We start from the raw sequence: 22,046 nt of genomic DNA, 5'->3' as shown, positions 1-22,046 counted from the left end.
CTATTCGGATGCTAATTTTGTAGGTGACAAAAGTCATAGAAAAAGCACAAGTGGAACATGTAGAATTCTTGGTGATTCCCTAATTTCATGGCACAGCAAGAAACAAACTTCAGTTTCCCTATCAACTACCGAAGTAGAATACATAGCCATGGAAAATTATGGTACTCAAATATTGTAGATCATGAATCAATTACTTTATTTAATTTATCTTTTTAATCAATGCATATTAGGCGTGACAATACTAGTTCTATTATTTTGTCAAAATATACTATGCATCATTCTAGGGCGAAAAACATAGACATTAAATATCATTTTATTCATGATCATATAGAAAATGTGATTTGTCTTTACAATTTGTTAACTCTGTAAATCAACTTGCTAATATATTTACAAAACTCTTACTTGAAGAGTGATTTTGCTTTTTATGTAACAAAACTCGGTGTATTATGCATTCATAATCTTTAAAATTTTAAACCCTATTATTTTGGTGTAAAAAATCTCTTTTATAATTTTTTGTCTAAATTTTAAACACTTTGACTCTAATATTTTCCTTTTTCTGATTCATCCCTTTTTCATTCCACCTTTTTATCTCCCCTTATTATTACCATATTTTCACCTTTTTAACATTTCAACATTTCTCCGCCGCTTTATCTATCATCTCCTCAATTCACTGCACCTTACTTTAACTCCTACCTCTCTATATTCTCTCTTCTTTTATACCTCTTTACCTCTATCTCTTCCTCCCATGACTAGAACTCACTCAATGTCCAACTTGTCTAAGCTATCTACATACTTTTTCTCAAATAACCACTACCGAGTCCTCTTCTCCGAATCCTCTGATGAAGCTTCTTCCCACTCTATTCAACAAACTATATCTAAAGAACAATCCACCATAAGCCCTAATTTCTTCTCTAAAAGACATCAGCCCTCTCTTCTGGAATCTCTTCCCTAAGAGGACATGCACAAGTTTTGGACTTGTACTCAAAGAGAGAATTTTTTTCACCTTCAAAAGCCACTCTATTTTACAATGATGGATTATTATTCTCTCTCAATTAAAGAAGTCTCATTGCAATATATGTGCTTTCTTTAAAGCCCAAGACCTTCCTATGATTATTTATTTATATGGTTTGGAAAAGTTGAAGATCTTGTATGTATGTTCTATGAAACCTTCACATGTCCCATGACAGTATTAACAGTGCCCAAGCACACACACACAAGTGTATGTGGTCTTATTAAGTAGTAAAGTGGCCTTCAAGAGGCCAAGTATCGATCCTACAGAGACTTGATTTGACAATGATTCTATTTTAGTATACAATTTAGATTCAATTGATGCAATCGTAACCAAAAAGAAAGTTTAGGATTTGTAAACTGTAGAAAAGTAAGCAATGCAGAAATTAAAGATCTTGAAACAATGAATAGGAGAAAACCCAGGGTTGAAGCACTTTGAACAATCTTACTACGCTATTGAATTCTATTCGTTAACTCTCTTATCTTGGTTGTAGATTCACATGGTTATTTTCATAATTATGGTTTACCAACCTCTAATCCTTTACCTAAGTTGAACATTAAAACTACACCATTGAGTGGGGATGTAATGATCCAATTAGGTTATTTAAGATATCATCCTATGTTTGAATCAAGTTCGGCTCCTAAGTACATCCCTATACTAGGTTCTAAGTTAAATTCTTTATTTCATAAAAGAATAAAACCCAAATTTTGTTCATCTCATTATTTTATCTCCTATTTTCTCTCCTGAGATCAAAAGGTAGACAATTGATATATTCTAAGGGTTGCGAATCCTTAAAATAGTTAAATCAAAGATGAACACACAACCAATAATGATAAACAAAGTTAAACATACTTAATTAAAAACAAAAGTAATCATGTTCTTTGCTTCTATCCTAGCAAAGAGCGTTTAGTCATGCATAGTCATAATTATCATCACAAGGTTGTAATTAACGACAAAAAATATGAATAAAATAAATTAAAATAATAAAAACATAATTATGAAGTTTTATCATCCCCTTGATCTTAAAAATATGTCAAATGATATAAAAATGTGATACAACATGTATTTATAGCATAAGGGTAAGCCAAGTACGTGTTGGAGTCAAATTAGCTAAAAACGTCCAGGGGTGGAGTATACCATGCATTTCACCCTCTATTAAAATAGAATGGATCATGAAACTCACCTTATATTCAATATGAATAAATCATTTTATGCACACAAATCGCATGGTGCTACTAGAAGTTGTCCTCTGAATTTTGGTTAAGTATTGGTCCTTCTTTCTTTCATCCCTTGACTTGTGGTATCTTTCCAATAATTTTCCATCCTTTATATCAACCATATATAATCGTATTAATCTCACAAAGGATCCTACAAGAACACACCACACGAATTAGAAGTTCCAACACACAATATACATCACGATGAATAAAAAACAAGAGCTTAGACTTGGTTGATTTTCATTATCTTTCACTTCAAGTTTCAACTCTTTCCTTCACACATTTGAACTTTGTACACTCATAAAAACTTGTTACATATATAATGATATATTTAAAACTATAAGGAACACATAGAATGCAATAGAATCCAACAAGATATACTAGACAAGCAACTAGCTCAAGCTAGAAAGACTAGTTTTCTCTATTGAACTCTAATTGACTCTGTGAAGTACCAACTTTCTTGGAAGTCACTTTGAACCTTATAAGAATATACTTTAAAACTTTTAAACAAATTTATCTCATTATCAATGCATATATCAAAGAATCATTCTCATAACAAGGCTAAAATGGCTATAATAGTGACACTAGAATGCATAAATACACCCAACATCAAGTGGCTAATTGGAAACCTTGGTTCTGGGAACCCTGATAATTCTCAATGATTTTCTATTTGAGAAAATTTTTGACAAAAAAATTTTTGGAGTCATTTCTTTCATCAATAGATCTTGGACAAAAATTTGAAAATCTATTTTAATGAAGCCCAAGAAGGTTGTTTCAAACCCCAATGCTAATAGTCCCTCCATTGGTCCACTGTCTCTTAGTTTTAAATACAGAATCATAGATTGCATCATTGGTACCACCTTAATCCCTCGAAATGGCTCTCTCATCAATGTAACGTTCCAAGATGTGTTTGTTTTCTATTTCTTGATTAAAAGGTAGAAAATCAATTAGGGTACCTAGATTCATGAATACATGCTAGAAAGTGTTGTCAAATCTCATGCCTCAGCTAGCTTGCCCTATAAACTAATTATTGCTATAATCCTCCTTCAATATAGAACTGATATCTCTGCTTTTCTCGTGGTAGAAGTTTCTGCCATTTATGATTCCAAGACTTTTGCAAGCATGGAATATGTTCTACTAGATAATGAATGATGAAAAAAGGAATCTGCCAAAACCTAGCCAATAGCACTAAAGGTAAGAAAATCTGTATCTAACCCTCTTCTTTTTGTATCTATAGATTTTGAAAATCTTAAAGATAGGATCACGAATATTAAGCAAGGGAAAGTGAGTCTCCAAGAGTTGACTACAAAGCTTCTATAGTTGAGCAAAGAAAAAGTATTAACATAGGTAAAGTATGACTCTCTCACCATGGTTTAATATAGGAAGGAGTAAATTTGTTCAATCAAATGTTTTCAAAGGTTGACAAAATAAAGTATGAGACATCATCCTACTTCAATGAGAATGCAATGTTCATAAAAAAACTCTTATTCTAGCTTTACAAAAAGTGTTGAAAAGTTATATAACCGGTTTCCACCAATATCCGCAATAGCTTAACCTACTTCCTGACCAAGCATTAAAACTATTGCCTCTCATTCAAAAGGGTCCTACCCTTTTTTGTATTTTTGGGTTTTATAATGATACTTTTAACTGTTCCTGACAGCTTTTTGGTCTACTTTTATCTTAACATTGCATTGTTATCTTGTGTGAACCTTATTTATTCTATGCATTTATTGTGTATTGGTCTATTTTCTCTATTTTTGCCTTTTTGATCATGTCCAAAGGAAGAGAAAGACATCAGATGAGGCTACAACTATGGTGCAAAAAATCAACTATCGAAGGCATTGAGTCAGCAAGACAAGGCAAGCTAGTCTACTACTATGACATGGAAAACTGATGTTTAATATCTATCATTATTGAAAAAGGGCAGATTTTTAACCTCCCATAGCAATGAAAATATTTAAATAATGACAAACTAATAGTTGACAACTTTTAGGATACAGAAGAACTCTAAGGATAAAAAAATATCTTGCACAAGGCAAGGAGCATCCATCTTGAAAGAAGATGACACTGAATATGGAAATCACTTTAATCAAATAAATTTCTACTCATATATCATGTCAAGGAAAAATGAAAGATGATAAAAGGTTAATTACCACAACATCTCTCATGGCACGGCATAAGGAAAGAAAATTGCACCCTCTACATGAACATATTTGATATGGATATGTATGATTGTGCAAAAGGAAGGTTGCACTATGTATGGACATATCTAATATAGACATACCATATGGTGAAAATCCCTCAATCATGGAATAAATTCAAATCCTTAGTTGAGAAAAAATCGCTTGGGTTTTCTTATGAAGAAAGAAAGCAGAAGCAACTGAAGTATATAAAAGCCAAGACTAAAGACCGAAGAACACAAACAACTTTAATGGAAATTTTTAGTCTGTCTCAATCTTAGTTTCCATAAAGCTTTGTAGTTCATAGTTTACAATAGTTACACAAGAGTAAGATCGATTCAACTTAGTCATACTGATTCAGTTCATGTCATAAGATTAGAAAATCAAAATAGTCTTTAGAACTTGTTCACTACACTTGTATTACGACCCAATTTGAAAAGATTTAAAGAAACTTTAAAATCCAAGGGGACTGGAAGTAGGCACCACATTGGTGTTCCAAACACGGATAAATCTTTGAGTCATTATCCTAATTACTTATTTGCTTTCTTATTCACTAAATCTAATATATTCTATTAAGTATACTGATCTACAAATATGTCAACTATGAAAGCTTATCAGTTGACTCGAAGGAATTTTCAATTCACCCCTTTGAATTTCACCTTTTTGGTATAGATTCAAATAATAGTTGTTGTAGCTTATTGGACATTTGTGCAAAGTTGATTTTGGTGATTGGGTAAGTACTTGGAGTAATAGGTACCTTTTTCTCCTTCTATGTATCTATGTTTAGTATTGTATCTTCAAGACGAATAGCATTTGGCTATTGAGTACTCAATGTTCATATGTCATAGCTCTTGTAGCGACATTACTGAGTATCAGTCTTATCTATTAGTCCTTTCTGACTCTATCATTACTATTTAAGGATTTAGTTGTCAAATTTCTGATTTTTGGCCATTTTTCACCAATGGTTTATCTTACTTACTGATGAGAAAGAGTAGGTGCTATCATGAATCATAAATCGGGTCGCAACATAAAGAATGTATTATCACATATTTTCAAGTTTATGCAACTTAAAATGTTCCAATTGTGTTAAAAATACTTTATTCTTTTGTTGTAGCTCTTACATCCTTATATTTTGGACCATTGAAAAATTTATATTAGTAGGCCTGTGCTAGCGGGCAATTCCTATATAGTACTTTCTAAAATTTTTTATATAGAAGCATGAGTCAAGGATGACCATGAGTATAATTTTAGTTTCACAACTAATATAATAATTATACAAAATTTTCAGCTTATTTTACGTCATCATTGCAAATAATTTGTAGTCTTTGAACTATATCTAGCCACGTGGATAAGATAAGTAAAAGGATTTGGTAATGGAACAAAACTCATGACACATATCTACACTTGTACAAACTAAAATTAGCATAATAATTTGTGATTATATATGTTTTTAAATTCTCTTTGGCTTCAGTTTATAGTGAATGTTCATTGGCTCAATAAAATCCATATCTTAAACACTAATTAAAAATTGATTTATACTCACTGTATTTCAAATTTAAAGAATAATTAATTAGGAGACATGTGTAAATACATATTATATATTTTCTATATGTCAACAACTAAAAGAGTAAGATCTTTCAAAAGCGATAGCTCTTCAATCTGTCAGGAGAATAAACTCTATATCCTTGATACATTTCTTCATTTTGTCTAAATCTTTATTATATTTGTGTCCTTGATTGGTGATATACCATGGTTTCACAAAACTTTTGATGCTTAAAATGAAGAAAATATGCAAGAACTTAAGTGCATTTATTGATATAAAATATTTGTTCAGGTGTTTTATGGGAAAATAATTCTTTATTGTAAATAAATGGAAAAGAAATAAAATAAACTAATCATGGAATGTAGTGCCTAACTTTGACTCATTAGGTCATGCTATGAGTTTTGTCTTGAGTCATCCTGAAGACAGTGGAAAAATCTTGAAGAGGTGAAAATAGGGTTTTGGCTATGACTGCACACTATGAGTCGTTAGAACAACTGAGAATTCTTCCCCACAACTCATCCTAAAAAAACTCTAAAAGTTCCACATAGACATAAATCCATATTAGTGTCCTTGAGTCTACAACGAAAAATGTTAGGAGAGGCTATGAATTATTTCCTGACTCATCCTGAGCAAAACAAGTCAAAGGTCCTTAATATTTATAAAAGTGACTCCAATGGAAATGACTAAACAAATGATTAGTTAGTAATCCCTATATGTCATCATCGACAATCCACATTAGCCCAAAAAAAATAAGCGAACAGGCTACAATTACATGTCACTAAGTGTAGCATATTATGCCTGGCTATAACTAATTGGGTAACATTATGAGTCATGCTCAAGATAGTGGAAAAAGCTTGAAAATTTGAAAATAAGGTGTTGGCTTTGAATCACCCTAAGATTTATCGAAACAAGTAATGAGTCATCACATGAAAAACTCCAATATTTCTAAATAGTTTCAAATCCATGTTAGTGGCTATGAGTCTACTACATAAGCGGTTGTGAGATGCTACAAGTCATTTCCAGACTTGTCCTAAACAAAAAAAGCAAGAAAACTTACAAAAAATGACTCCACTGGCAATGACTAAACCAATGATCAATCGAGAATCCCTATGAGTCATCCCTCATTATTGTTATTATCTAGTCGCAAAAAACCTTCATTGCCACTACTGAATTAATTTTACTATTATGCTAAGGATAGGATTTATTTTGTATCTATAAATGCTCCTATTTTATTTTATATTCGAGGTTATGCCTTATAACTCCTTGTGAGTCCTTAGAAATAAAAATATTGATTTTTTGTTGTGTTTTTAAAGGATTAAATTGATCTATCATTATTTGTTATTAAGTTTTCTTTGAAAACTCAAGTTTTTAGGTTTTCCTTTGCCTAACTTTATATGTTTACAGTTATGATTTTATCTATGATTTCTAATTGCAATCCATCAATCTTGCAACTAGGGTTGTGGGAACCATGATGAAGCGACAAGATAGACAGAGTAATTAGTGACTGTTGAATGGTGTTTATACATATACTGTTCTTTCCTTCATATTGATTTCTTTTAAAGGAGTTCACACATTAGAACTCACCTGAAGTCCTTACTTTCCTTAACATAGAGGTTCATAATGGGAAAAAAAGTAACAACAAAGATTTGATGCTACCAACCCTTATCTAATAACTTGACCCTAATTATAGACAGCTAACATTTGATCAAAGGTAAGGTGGAACACCTCGGATTTTTGACCCTTAAAAATTTCATAAGTTTTGAGCTTACTACACTGACTATGACTCTCCTTATGAGTCGTAGAGTGTCTATATGGGTTATAGGACCATGTTGCGAGGTGTCCAATGAGATTTTCCTGAGTTAATATAATTGTTATGACTTGAGGCCATGAGTCATAAAGACTCATGATGAGTTGTTAGGTCCCAATCATAGACTAACCAGATTGTTACCCAAAATATTTTATCTTTAGTACGTCTAGACTCAATGAGTCATAATAACTCTATACAAGTCGTAATTTAGCAATTGTAGGGTATCAAGTGTATGGCCAAGTGGTTTTTATGTTGACTACAACTGGACCCTATGGGTCTAGGGTCTCATTATGATCCACAGTGTACGAGTCTTAGGGTCAGTAGTATGCGTGATTGGTGATGTTATCTTGACTACAACTTACGGAAATAAGTCAAAATGAGTCTTAATGAGTTGTTTGGAGACACATAATGACTAACGATGAATTTTTACTCTTTTTACTAAGGGTATTTTAGAAATTTCCCTCTTTCCCTAAATATGACTCACGCCCTATAAACCACATTTAAACTTTATTCTCACCCATAATAGAATAAAAACATATCCTCTCCTCTCTCAAGTTCTCTTAATCAAAGCAATTTAAGGTTGAGCATCTTGGGGTTAATTTAGGGTTTCTTCTAAAAAATTAGGAATATTTTAGGTATATGACTTTACCCTTAAACTTCTTTTCCTTACAGCATGATGTATAAATGATTATTGATGTGAAATTGAATGTTGGTTTTAACATGGGTTGAGGGTTTCGACATGGTTGGTTTTGAAATTATTTTCCTATGGATTATTATGCATTATTTATGCTTTATTAATGGTTTTGAACTAGTGGGGTTTATGTGTATAGCTAATAAAGTAGGGATTGTTATTTTACCTAATTTCTGAATAATGATAATTGAATTGGTAACAACCTCAACCTAATATTTTGAAATAGTTATAGATTATGAAAAGTATGCATATTAAACTATCTTTGACACTAGTTGCATGGCACAAGAGGCCTATTGAAACTTAAATGGATTTTAGTCCGAAATTTATTAAATGGGTTTAAGTCCCAAATAACTAACTATTTTGAATTCCTTTTGGTCGATAGGTTAGAGTCCCAGGTGGCTAAGTAATTGACACAACATGATAATGAACTTGCAAGTGATATAAGTATTACGATACCAACTAAATACCTTAATGCATAATTTGTTTAATTAATTGGGAATGTTTGTTAAATATTTGAATTGTGCTTAAAAAAGGTTGTCTAGCTAGGCTGTGAAAGTGGCAATCCCAAGGGACCAACACTGCACATTACATTTGTCGGTGCGGGGGTCAAAACAGCCTGGTGATCGAATCCCCTAGCCTATGACTACGGAGGTTCGAGTCCCCCTTATTATATGATTGGAAGGTTCAAGTCCCCCATATCACATTACATGATTGTGTGCTTAAGCCATCTTAGGATATGATTGGAACGTTTGAGTCCCCCAAGCATGTATATAAGGATATTCTACGATTTGTATGGCAATACTCACCAGGGCCCAACCAGGGGGTAATTGTTGGGGCCCCTACAGCCCATGGGTACTATTTTATGATTGTTAAGCTACACAATATATGTTAAGGTTTTAAAGTTCATGCAAATCCTTTTTTCCTAACCTAGCATTTGATATATATATATATATATATATATTATATTTGCATATGGTTATGTAAACTAAATTTGGACTATTTAAAACTATTTATCAAGACATTATTTTTGTTCCTTTATCCCTGAGTTACATTCTAGAGCTCAATCCGCTAACCATCTATGTACGCTTTATCACCACATGATGCATGAATTAGGCATACTTCTACTTCTCATGAATCGTGATAAGTTGATAATGGGATAGTTCGTGAGTCTTACTAAAGTGGTGAGTTTCAATACTTTTGAAGGCTTCATTTCATGTTATAGTTTCTTTACGTCATAGATTTTGCTTTTGAGTTATTTTTGGATATCATCGGGGGCATATGTCGACTTTATTAATTTTTGCTTTTGATTATATGTCTTTGTGGATGTAATACCCTGATTTTTTTCTTAAGCCTAAATGCATTTTTTGAGTGGATATGTATGACTTACAAAGTGATTGATGTTTAAACCATGTTGTATTTCTCTAATTTCAACTTTTAGTCATGTAGATCTTTGAATAATATTTCCATCGAGACCAATTTCATTGAAATTCGACTTTGAACGAGGGAGTTATAGCCGTTTTACTCAGTGATATCGGATCGCCCAGGTCTGACGGTCGACCTAGCGGACCGTTAGGTCTGTGGTGGACCTTCAAGTGTCCCATCAAGTTCAGGCAATAAACCCTCTTCCTGGTCACCGTGTGACAGCCAAGATGGTGGACTGTCAAAAAGTTGACGGACTGTCAAGGGGTCTGTCAGGTCGAGATAGAATGTCTCATTTCTGGCCCTCAAGCAATGGACGACTTGGTGGACCGTCAGTTTCCTGGTGGACCGTCACTTCGACAGTCACGTCGAGGCAGAAAGTTCTAGTTAGGTACTCGAGTGACGGACAATCTGGTGGACCGTCAGGAGACTTGACAAACTATCATATCAACCGTCATAGGCCCCGATCAGTGAATTTCAGCTTTTTTAAAAGGGCATTTCGGTCATTTCTAATCCTTGTTGCCTTATATATACATCAAAGCAGTAAAGAGAAGATCATTTTCTCCAATTTCTCCAAGAATTTTCTAGTAAACTAGGGTTTTCTCTCAACCCAAAAAAAATCGAAACTCCTTCCAAGAAATTCAAGGATCTTCTATAGATTTCTCCAAGTTGTCTAGGAATTAAGCTCCCCTAGTCAAAGGCATCAAGGATCTCAGCTCAAAAATGTAAGGAAGAAGTTCTAAACAAGTTTCTACATCTCCAAAATTATAATCCAAGGTATGTGGGGCTTGAACAAGAACACTCGTTTCAATCTTGTGCCAAAAGATTTATTTTCTGTTATTGATTTACATGATTTTGCAAGTGGGTTTGCACCCAAATTTATTTATTTATGATTTATGAGATTTGAGTTGAATAAATTTGATATTTATGATTATTTCACCATCATGTTTCTTAAATTGAGAATTTATTCCAGGAGTTGTATATTGTCATTACGTATTGATGATTTCTAAGCGATTTAAGACAAGTGTCATGAGTTATTTCTTTCCATGAGAAATTTGACTATTGAATATATATATCGATATTTGAGATTCAAAGTAAGGAATGTCCTATGATGTTTTCTTGAAGCTTTGATATTTGAAAATGATTCAAAAAGTAAATGGACTTGATGTTGAGAAAGATTGCATTGAGTTGAGATGGGTAAGGAATCCACAAGATGTTTATGATTTGCAGATGAGATATATACATACTTATGTTTTGGTCTTTAAAATAGACCCATGAGTTTATATTTATTAAGGTGGATTTCCTAACGAGTTCTGAGCTGAGTTTTGGAGGAGTATTTATTACCGAGCAGAAAATGTGGTATTTTTCTGAAACTACGTGCCATCGTAGGATAGATGTTGATAATTGTGGGCCAGAGGCTGAGTATAAGATTGTGATAATGAGATTGAGGTTGTACTCCATGGCAAGATTATGATACCTCTGCCAATATGGGGTTCTCTCCTTAGGAGGGAAAAATATTGAACTCCATGCGGCTCACATGGTGTCATTATGTCGGTTATAAGAAACTCCCACGTCCATAATGATCTAAATAACCTGAGTTACCGAGTCACTCTAAGTCATAAGTCAAAGATTTTGAGTTGAGTTAAATGATTTATGAGATTTTTGAAGCATATGTTATTACTGATTACTTACAAAAATGATGTTTTAGATAATTCAAGCGAAGAGAATTATTATTGTCAGCATGCATGATTTTCTTATACATTTATGATATTATTTAGAAAGTTGCATCCACCCCCACATACTCAGCATATTCCCAAGTACTGACTCCCATACTTTTTTGTATTTGGTATTTCCTTATGATATAGGTTCAGCAATCTCAGCAGCAACAATGATGTTTGAGCACCTTCATCTACATTTCAGCGATTGGTGAGACCTCATGGTTCGAGGACCTGTATCTCTGATTTTTTCTTGTTAATAGATGGTTATTTACATTCAGTTCAATGCGAGTCAGTTAGTGATCTATCCTAATGGCTCCTCAGTCCTATGTAATATAGGCTTTGTCAGACTAGTGTACCAGTATGTACAGAGATTTATGTATTTTTTTTGGACAAGGTAGTGTTACATCGTGTTTCAGTATGCTCATGACATGGTTATTTCTCTTTATCTTAGAGTGATTTGCTCTATAATGATTTCTGAAAGTTATGACAGGCTTAGAGGGTTAGCTTGAGGCCACGTGTGTCCTTGAGCACTATGTGACGTCTCAGGATAAGTTCTTGGGACGTTACAAGCTTGGTATCGGAGCCTAAGGTTCAAGGATTCCTAGGGAGTCTAACAAGCTGCGTTACTTAGAGTCTTGATCATTGGTGTGTAGCGCGCCACATCAATAAGCAAAAGGCTATGATATGTATTAGGATATGTTTTGTCTTTCTTTCAAGAGTCTATCATGCCTATGACTATTTCTCTCTGCTGTTAATTCATGCTCTCTTATCACAGAAAATGCCTTCTTGTAGATCTCAAAGAAATAATGAAAGACCTCAACCTATTGATCCTTTAGGTGAGATAGTTTTCCCACGCTAAATTTTGGGCAGCTTTCCAAGTGCTAGCCAAGGCGGTCACCGCCAATGCCCAAGTCAACACCCAGGCTACTCTTTCACCTCCACAAGGGAATAATTTTGCTGCATCCCAAGTTTATGAATTTATATGAATGAATCCACCTGAGTTCTTTAGATCAAAATTAGGTGAAGACCCATAAATATATTTAGATAAAGTGAGAAAGATCACTCAGATTATGCACATGATAGAGGAGAAGAGTGTTGAACTGGATACCTATCGAATGAAAAATATTGCTTATGATTGGGTGGAGATGTGAAGGAAGAGTAGAGGGGAGAATGATACTCCTATGACTTGGTAATTATTCCAAGAAGCCTTCTTAGACAAATTCTTTCCCCGGAGCTGAGGGAAGCAAAATTAGAAGAATTTATGAACTTTAGACAGGGCCTCATGACAGTAAAGGAGTATTCTATAAATTTAACCAGTTATCTAAGTATGCTCCCAGTATGATGGCTAATTCTAGAACTAGAATGAGTAAGTTCTTGGCCGATGTATCTAGTTATGTTGTGAAAGCGTGTAGATCCACTATGCTTAATAAGGATATGGACCTTTCATTACTAATGATTCCTACTCAACAAATTGAAGTGGACAAAGTGAAGGAGAGAGAGAGAGTGTGGGGGAATAAGAGAATTAGATCAGAGCAACATGGTTATAGTCAGACTAGATTTTTTGGAGGGATCCGCCCTCAGTTCTAGAGTCGTTCTCTTGTGTCAGTTCCTTCATCAGCCAGTACTCTTGCATTCAGAATTCGGACGGAGATGGGTAGTAGGCCTGCTATGTCTAGGTCCTAGTATAGTGTGAGTAACAGACCTCGTCCTCCCCTATGTATGAAATGCGGTAGAGACCATCCTGGTGAGTGCTTAGTCGGTCAGAGGGCTTGTTTTGGTTACAGTAAGTTTGGCCATAAGTTTAGGGATTGCCGTTATGCTAGACAGGGGAGTCGCGATGTTCGTCCCCAGAGTCAGGATATTAGTGCTCCAGGCCCTGTAGTTCGTCCTACTCCTCCTCAGGGAGCCTCTTCTAGTACTGCAGGTGATCAGCACTAGAATTGCTTTTATGCTATACCACCCTACCAAGAGTAGGAGGATTCACCAGGTGTTGTTATAGGTATGCTTTGTGTATTTCATTTTGATATGTATATGTTTATGCACCCTGGGTTAAGTCTTTCTTATGTGACTCTGTTGGTGGCTGTGAATTTTGAAAAAAGTGCTGAAAAAATTTCTGAGCCTTTTCTAGTGTCTACACCAGTGGGTGAAAATGTTTTTGCTAAGCAAGTATATATGAAGTGTCCTATCACTGTTCTTGACATGGTCATGTTTGCAAATTTGATGGACCTAGTTTGGGAGGAGTATTTAGCACCGAGTGGAAACTACGCGCCACCGTAGGATTGATATTGGTATTTGTGGGCCAAAAGCCGAGTATGGGATCATGATAACAAGATTGAGGTTGTACTCCCTGGCAAGAGTACGACACCCCCGCCAATGTGGGGCTCTCTCCTTAGGAGGGCAAAACGTTGGACTCCATGCAGCTCACATAGTGTAGTTATGTTGGTTATAAGAAACTCCCACGTCTATAATGATCTAAGTACCATTAGTTACAGAGTCACTCTAAGTAGTGAGTCAAAGAATTTGAGTTAAATGATTTATGAGATTTATTAAGCATATGTTATTACTGATGACTTACGAAAATGATGTTTTAGATAATTTAAGTGAAGAGAGTTATTATTGTCATCATGAATAATTTTCTTATACATTTATGATATTATTTAAAAGATTGCATCCACCACCACATACTCAGTATATTCCCAAGTACTGACTCTCATACTTTTTTGTGATCAATATTTCCTCATGATATAGGTTTAGGGGCTCAGTCTCAGCAGCGACAGTGATCTTTGAGCACCTTTATCTATATTTCTGTGGTTGGTGAGACCTCATGGTTTGAGGACCTATGTCTCTGATTTTGTATTATTAATAGATGGTTGTTTACATTCAGTTCAGTGCGATTCAGTTAGGGATCTGTACGAATAGCTTCTCAATCCTATGTAATAGAGGATTTGTCAGACTAATGTACCAGCGTTTACAGAGATTTCAATATTTTATTTGTACAAGGCCGTATTACTTCGTGTTTCAGTATATTTATGTCATGGTTATTCCTCTTTATCTTAGTATGATTTGCGCTATAGTGAGTTCTAAAAGTTATGACAAGCTTAGAGGGTTAACCTGAGGCCACGTGTGTCCTTCAGCACCATGTGACATCATGGGATAGGTTCTAGGGGCGTTACAAGCTTGGTATCAGAGCCTAAAGTTCAAGGATTCCTAGAGAGTCTAACAAGCCGCATTACGTAGAGTCTTGATCATCGGTGTGTTGTGCGCCACATCTATGAACAAGAGAGTACGGGATGTATTAGGAAAATTGTTTCTTTCTTTCAAGAGTCTATCGTGCCTATGACTGTTTCTCTCTACTGTTAATTAGTTCTCTCTTATGACAGAAAATGGCTCGTCATAGAGCTCGCAGAAACAATGACCGACCATAAACTATTGATCCTTTAGGTGAGACGGTTTCCTATGCCAAATTTTGGGTAGCTTTCCAACCACTAGCCTAGGCGGTCACCGCCAATGCCTAGGACGACACCCAGGCTACTGTTCCACCTCCACAAGGGTATAATTCTACTGTAGGCCAAGTTCGTGACTTTATGTGAATGAATCCACCTGAGTTATTTGGGTCGAAAGTAGGTGAAAACCCATAAATATATTTAGATAAAGTGAGAAAGATCACTCAGATTATGCACGTGATGGAGAAGGAGAGTGTTGAATTGGCTGCCTATCGAATGAAAGATATTACTTATGATTAAGTAGAGATGTGAAGGAAGAGTAGAAGGCAGATGATACTCCTGTGACTTGGCAATTATTCCAAGAAGCCTTCTCAGATAGATTCTTTCCCCGGAGCTGAGGAATGCAAAATAAGATGAATTTATGAACTTACGGCAGGGCCCCATGACAGTAAAGGAGTATTGCCATAATTTTAACCAGTTATCTAAGTATGCTCCTAGTATGATGTCTAATTCTAGAACTAGTGTAATTAAGTTCATGGCCGGTGTATCCAGTTATGTTGTGAAAGAGTGTAGATCCTCTATGCTTAATAGGGACATGGACCTTTCAAAACTAATGATTCATGCTCAACAAATTAAAGTGGACAAAGTGAAGGAGAGAGAGAGAGAGAGAGAGAGAGAGAGGGAATAAGAGAATTAGATCAGAGCAACATGGTTAGAGTCATACTAGATTTTCTGGAGGGATCCGCCTTCAGTTCCAAAGCTGTTCTCTTGTGCCAGCATCTTCATTAGCTAGTACTCCTGCATTCAGAATTAGGCCGGAGTAGGGTAGTAGGCCTACTATGTCTAGGTCCTAGGATAGTCTGAGTAACAGACCTCGTCCTTCCCCATGTACGAAGTGCGGTAGAGACCATCCTGGTGAGTGCTTAGTCGGTCAAAGAATTTGTTTTGGTTGCGGTAAGTTGGGCCACAATTTCAGGGATTGCCCTTATGTTAGACAGGGGAGTCGCAATGTTCATCCCTAGAGTTAGGCTATTAGTGCTCCAGCCCCTGTAGTTCATCCTATTCCTCCTCAGGGTGCCTCATCTAGTACTGCAGGTGGTTAGCACCAGAATTTTTTTTATGTGATACCACCCTGCCTGGAGCAGGAGGATTCACCTGGTGTTGTTAGTTGTATGCTTTGTGTATTTTATTTTGATGTGTATGTGTTAATTCACCCTAGGTTAAGTCTTTCTTATATGACTCCGTTGGTGGCTGTGAATTTTGAAAAAAGTGCTGAAAATATTTTTGAGCCTAATCTAGTCTGTACACCAGTGGGTAAATCTGTTGTTTCTAAGCAAGTATATAAGAAGTTTCCTATCACTGTTCTTAACAGGGTCATGTTTGCAAATTTGATTGAGCTAGTCTGGGAGGAGTATTTAGCACCAAGCGGGAAATGTGTTATTTCCCCAAAACTACGTGCCATCGTAGGATTAATAATGGTAATTGTGGGCCAGAGGCCAAGTATGGGATTGTGATAACGAGATTGAGGTTGTACTCCCTGGAAAGAGTGCGATACCTCCGCCAATGTGGGTTTTTTTCTTAGGAGGGAAAAATGTTGGACTCCATTCAGCTCACATGGTGTTGTTATGTCGGTTTTAAGAAACTCCCACATCCATAATGATCTAAGTTCCATTAGTTACAGAGTCACTCTAAGTTATGAGTCAAAGAGTTTGAGTTGAGTTAAATGATTTATCAGATTTATGAAGCATATGTTATTACTGATAACTTACGAAAATGATGTTTGAGATAATTTAAGCAAAGAGAGTTATTATTGTCATCATTAATGATTTTCTTATATATTTATGATATTATCTAAAATATTACATCCACCCCCATATACTCAGTACATTCCCAAGTACTGACTCCCATACTCTTTTGTGCTCTATATTTCCTCATGATATAGGCTCAGTAGGAACAGTGATCTTTGAGCACCTTCATCTATATTTCTGCGGTTGGTCAGTCCTCATGGTTCGAGGAACTGTGTCTTTAATTTTGTCTTTTTAGTAGATGGTTGTTTACTTTCAGATTAGTACGAGTCAGTTGGGGATCTGTCCCAATGGCTCCTTAGTCCTTTGTAGTAGAGGCTTTGTCAGACTAGTGTATTAGCGTGTACAGAGATTTCAGTATTTTGTTTGTATAGGGTATTATTACTTCATGTTTTAGTATGTTCATGACATGGTTATTCCTCTTTATCTTAGCATGATTTTTGCTATAATGAGTTCTGAAATTGATGACAGTCTTAGAGGGTTAGCTTGAGGCCACGTGTGGCCTTGAGCACCATGTGACATCTCGGGATAGGTTTTTAGGGTGTTATAGTGGATTACTATGGACTAGGGTATTGGTTTTTTGTATTGGTTTTTGTTATTGGATTATTGATTTATCTTAGAGTCTTTTAAGCTTTGATGTCCTATCTTGGTATATGTTCAAAATTCATCTATTTCTAGGTATATTTTGTTTTTTAGATTAGGTAATGGGAGTGGTCTTTGGGCCATAGTGGACTTGAGATACCCATCACGGCTAGGCCTTGGTTTGGATCATAACAAAGTGGTAACAGCTCCTTGGTTCGGTGTCATTGGGTGTCAAAAAAATTGTGTCTAGTAGAATCTCTTTTATATGTATTTTGTATTCCATACTTAAAAGTAAGAGGCTACGAGGAATTTAGGAATGATTCCTTTCATTATTGTTCTATTTTCAGGCTACAGAGTCTAAGGTCTTGAATCTCCTCTAATTTTTATTGTTGTCATTTCAGATCATGTCTTCTTGAAGATCTAATACTCATAGAATCTCCTCTGCCCCACTTGAGTACAATATGGATTGAACTTTCTCTACTTATTGGGTATATACCTGGTCTAGGTTTACTGCTTTTGACTCTTCTCACAGAGTCCCACTGATCCCTACCAGTCCTTCTGGGCTTCTCAGGCTGATGATATTCGGCCCCACCACCATAAGGAGATATTTCTAATATTGAGATTCATCGTTCTATTCAAATTTTTACCTAAATAGTGTCTCTCTATAATGCTAGTCTAGTTTTTTAGGTAGGAGAGGGAACTAGACAAGGATAGAAGAGAGGCATAGCAATAAGTTAGATATTCGGAGCAGAGTGAGGATCATCACAATAGCGGTAGACATGAGAGGCAATGGACCAAGGATAAGAGTTTGAAAAATTCTTGTACATACTGATCGGCTAGAGCCTCTCACCCTAAGTCATTTAGTAGTCATCATTTTCTAAATAGTGTTGGTCCTAGGGCATAAGGTGTCCAATATCAGCCTAGAAGACCCAATTAGTCCCACCCTATCCTCCTTGGTGGTTTTACGACCAGTGGTATCATGGGCTTTTGATGAGGAAAAGAATTGTTGCTTAAACTGTGGTCAGCCTGGTTATATGTGGCATCATTGTCCTTACGCTATTGTTGCCATTGGAGCTAATAACATCTCGGTTTCTAGTTTTTCAATTCGCACATAAATGGGTGCTACTTATGGTATGGCACAGGAAAGAATTGCATTCATTCTCTTGCCACCCTTCAAGAATCTAAGGCATCACCTTATCCTGCTACTGTTATGTTACAACTTTTCTCTAATTATGTGTACTATTGATTGATCTGGGGTCTATTGTTTCTTATATGACTCCATTTGATTCTTTCTATTTTGGTTTTGATCCCGAGTGTATTTTGGATCCCTTTCTATTTCTACTACCCCGGTTGGTGACTGTGGTTTCAATAAAATATCTATAGGGGTTGTGTGGTATCCATTGGTAGTAGGGAAACTTTGGTAGATTTGATTGAGTTAGACATGGTTGATTCAGATGTCATCTTGGGGATGGATTGGTTGCATTCGTTCCATCTCTCTTTAGATTGCTAGTCTCATAAGGTCATTCTAAAGTTTTCAAATGAGACAATTATACAATCAAAAGGGAGTTCCCTAGTACATGAGAGAAGGTTCATTTCTTTACTTTGAGCCTGAAAAATTAATTTCCAAAGGGTGTTTATGCCCTCTAGTTCAGGTTGAGGAATCTAGTTCTGAAGGTCCTTCTTAGCAGTCAGTTATAATAGTAATGGCATTCCTCAAGATAGGGAAATTGATTTGGGGTCTGATCTTTTCCCGGACACTCATCTTATACCCATTTTTTTATATAGATTAGCTCTGGTTGAGCTGAACAACTTAAGGATCTATTGATTTATTTTCCCTAGTGATTATCTATGGGATGCTCCTATTCTCTTAGTTTGTAAGAAATATGCTTCCCTCCAATTATGTATAGATTATCGACAACTGAATAATAAATTTAGGGTGAAATCTGTATGGGGTGGACTAATATATTATGAGGGGTACTTCATTAGTGTTGCTTGATTATTGCTATCCGCTAAGTTTGAACTTTAAATGTTCATAGTGATAGAAGGGATTTTAACTCGAGGTTAGAGATGTGAGATTTATAAAGGTAAATTGGTAGACTTGATGGGATGTGTGGAAGAGATTAGGTTGATAACTTATGAAATAGTAGAGTAGGTAATTCTGATACATACCAGAGTTCTAGTGTTGAAGTGATGAATTGGGGCTAAGTCATTAGGTGGTAAGAGCATTAATTTTATAATATTACGTCGAGCCCCAGTTAGCATTTTGTCAGATAAAATTTTAAGTATGCAAATGATAGGTATACCTAGTCCATGTTATGTAATATCTTAGTATGGATGTGTATGCTCATAAGGGTGTGATTCATATAGTAATAGCTATAAGGGATAGGAAAGGTTAAGATAAGTATCTTTAGAGGGTAGGGTTATCATACTATAGTTATTGGGGAAGATGGTAAAATAAGGCTGATCTTAAACTTTTCTCATGGTGGAAAGGTTTAAGGAAGAGTCGTCATAAATCTACTCCTATTTTAGTGATTCGCTTATGTTCCGAGTAGGCGGGAATTTTACCAATGTCATGTGTATTCAAATTGTGCCTATGCCTAAAGTGTAATTTCTCTAAGCAACTTATGTCCATAAACTCATGTTTACTTTATGCTTGGTTCTAAGGAACTAGATGTTCTATTTGTTACCGATTTATTTTATGTCATGTGCAAGCCTAAAGTTACAATGTATATGCAAACTCATGACCATTCTCAGTCCTTATAATGAAGGTAATAGTTCTAAGTGGCAAAACTTTCTTTACTTCTTGAATATACAAATCTTAGCTTTATGTTATACGACCCATAATATATGCACTACCGTTCCTCATTGTGCTCGGTCTGATGGACTCATGCAATGTTATGTTTATTTTAAAATGGCCCTTTGTTTGTGATCTAGATCGTTTCTATGAAAGATTCATGCCTATGATACCATGCCTTTTTTCAATGGTCTCACCTTATATAGTACAACTAGTAGGGGTCATAATGAAGAAGTAACCTCCTATCCTTGATGCCGATGCTTTAGTTCTTCAGTGACCCTTATTTTAGTAGAATGGTAGTGGCTATGGGAGTTTAGTAGTTCTGTAGATAGGGGAGTGGACATTCTCCGATGTGAAAATTTTAGGGATGACTACTCGGGCTAAGGCCACAGATAAAGATAGAATACTAAGATGAACTTTTATTATGTGAAATTGTTAAGAAGGGGAGATATGGCGAAACCCTATGATAGCAAGTAAAGTTGGGATCATGATATAGGAGTGGTGTGATGTATAGGGTACCATGGTTTACACTAGAACCATTAATTTTGAGTTAGGCTCTAACATGGAAGAAATATGCAATTATACGCAGGCTTCCATAGTTATGTGTTTCATAGTGGAATAAGGATATTAAAATAGTTTAATGTTGTGCTCATAGCTAAATCATAGTGGAGGAGTATGGTTATACATACGGGTTACTTGATGCTTTATTTCATATGAAGGAAACTTTCAAGGAGGCTATAAAGGACACTGGGCACAAATACATATTCTTGTTTCCCCATTTAGGAAATCGTGCTTAAGGTGTGTGAGTGATCACAACATCTTTGTTTTGTATCTTTGTTAAAGGTAAGTGGGGGAGTGTTTCTGTGTTAAATATTGCTAATTTATGCCTTGACCCATCAATCGAGGATGAATAACCCTAAGAGGGGATTGTAACATCTCATATTTCTTACCTTCAAAAATTTTTTGAGCTTTGATCTCACTAGCCTGAATACGACTCTTCCTATGAGTTGTAAGGTGTCTATATGGGTCATAGGACCCAAGTAGTAAGGTGTTGAGTGGGATTTACTTGAGTCACTTTCTTGGTTATGACTTGAGGCCACACGTCGTAAAGACTCATGATGAGTTGTTAGGTCCCAATCGTAGATTGATCAACTTGTTATCCAAAACATTCTATTTAGTACGACTAGACTCAATGAGTCATAATGACTCTATACGAGTAATAATGTAGTAATCGTAAAGAATCAAGTGTATTCCCAAGTGGTTTCAGTGTTGACTAAGATGGACCCTAGAAGTCATGGGGTCTCATTAGGAGCCATAGTGTATGAGTCATAGGGTCAACAGTGTGTGTACTTTTTGATATTTTCTTGATTACGACTCGTGGAGACGAGTCATAATGAGTTCGAATGAGTAATCATAAGACTTGTAATGACTGACAGCTAATTTTTGGTCTTTTTACAAAGGATATTTTGAACTTTTCTCTCTTGCCCTAAAGATAACCCAAGACCTATAAACCCCATTGAGACTTTATTCTCACCCATAACACAATAAAAACATATCCTTTTCTCCTTTAAATTATCTCAAGCAAAGCATGCTAGGGTGATGTTTCGGCTTTTGACGGAACATTTTTCATCTTTTTTCTTGGGAAAATTTCATGTTTTCAAGCAACCAAGGTTGCATTTAATGCTGGCTTTTAGTATTTCAGGGCAAGGAGCTAGCTGAAGGAAAAGACTCAGAAAATTTAAAGATAAACACTTCTGACGGTCAAAATTGTGGACCATCAATCTTGCGATGGGCCACCAACTAAACCGTCAGGTCCAAACAGATCCATGACTTCAGAA

Source organism: Capsicum annuum, chromosome 10 (assembly GCF_002878395.1).
Source record: "Capsicum annuum cultivar UCD-10X-F1 chromosome 10, UCD10Xv1.1, whole genome shotgun sequence".
In the NCBI taxonomy this organism is placed as follows: Eukaryota; Viridiplantae; Streptophyta; class Magnoliopsida; order Solanales; family Solanaceae; genus Capsicum; species Capsicum annuum.
The sequence above is the reverse complement of the archived record's forward strand: the minus strand, read 5'-3'. Positions refer to the sequence as shown.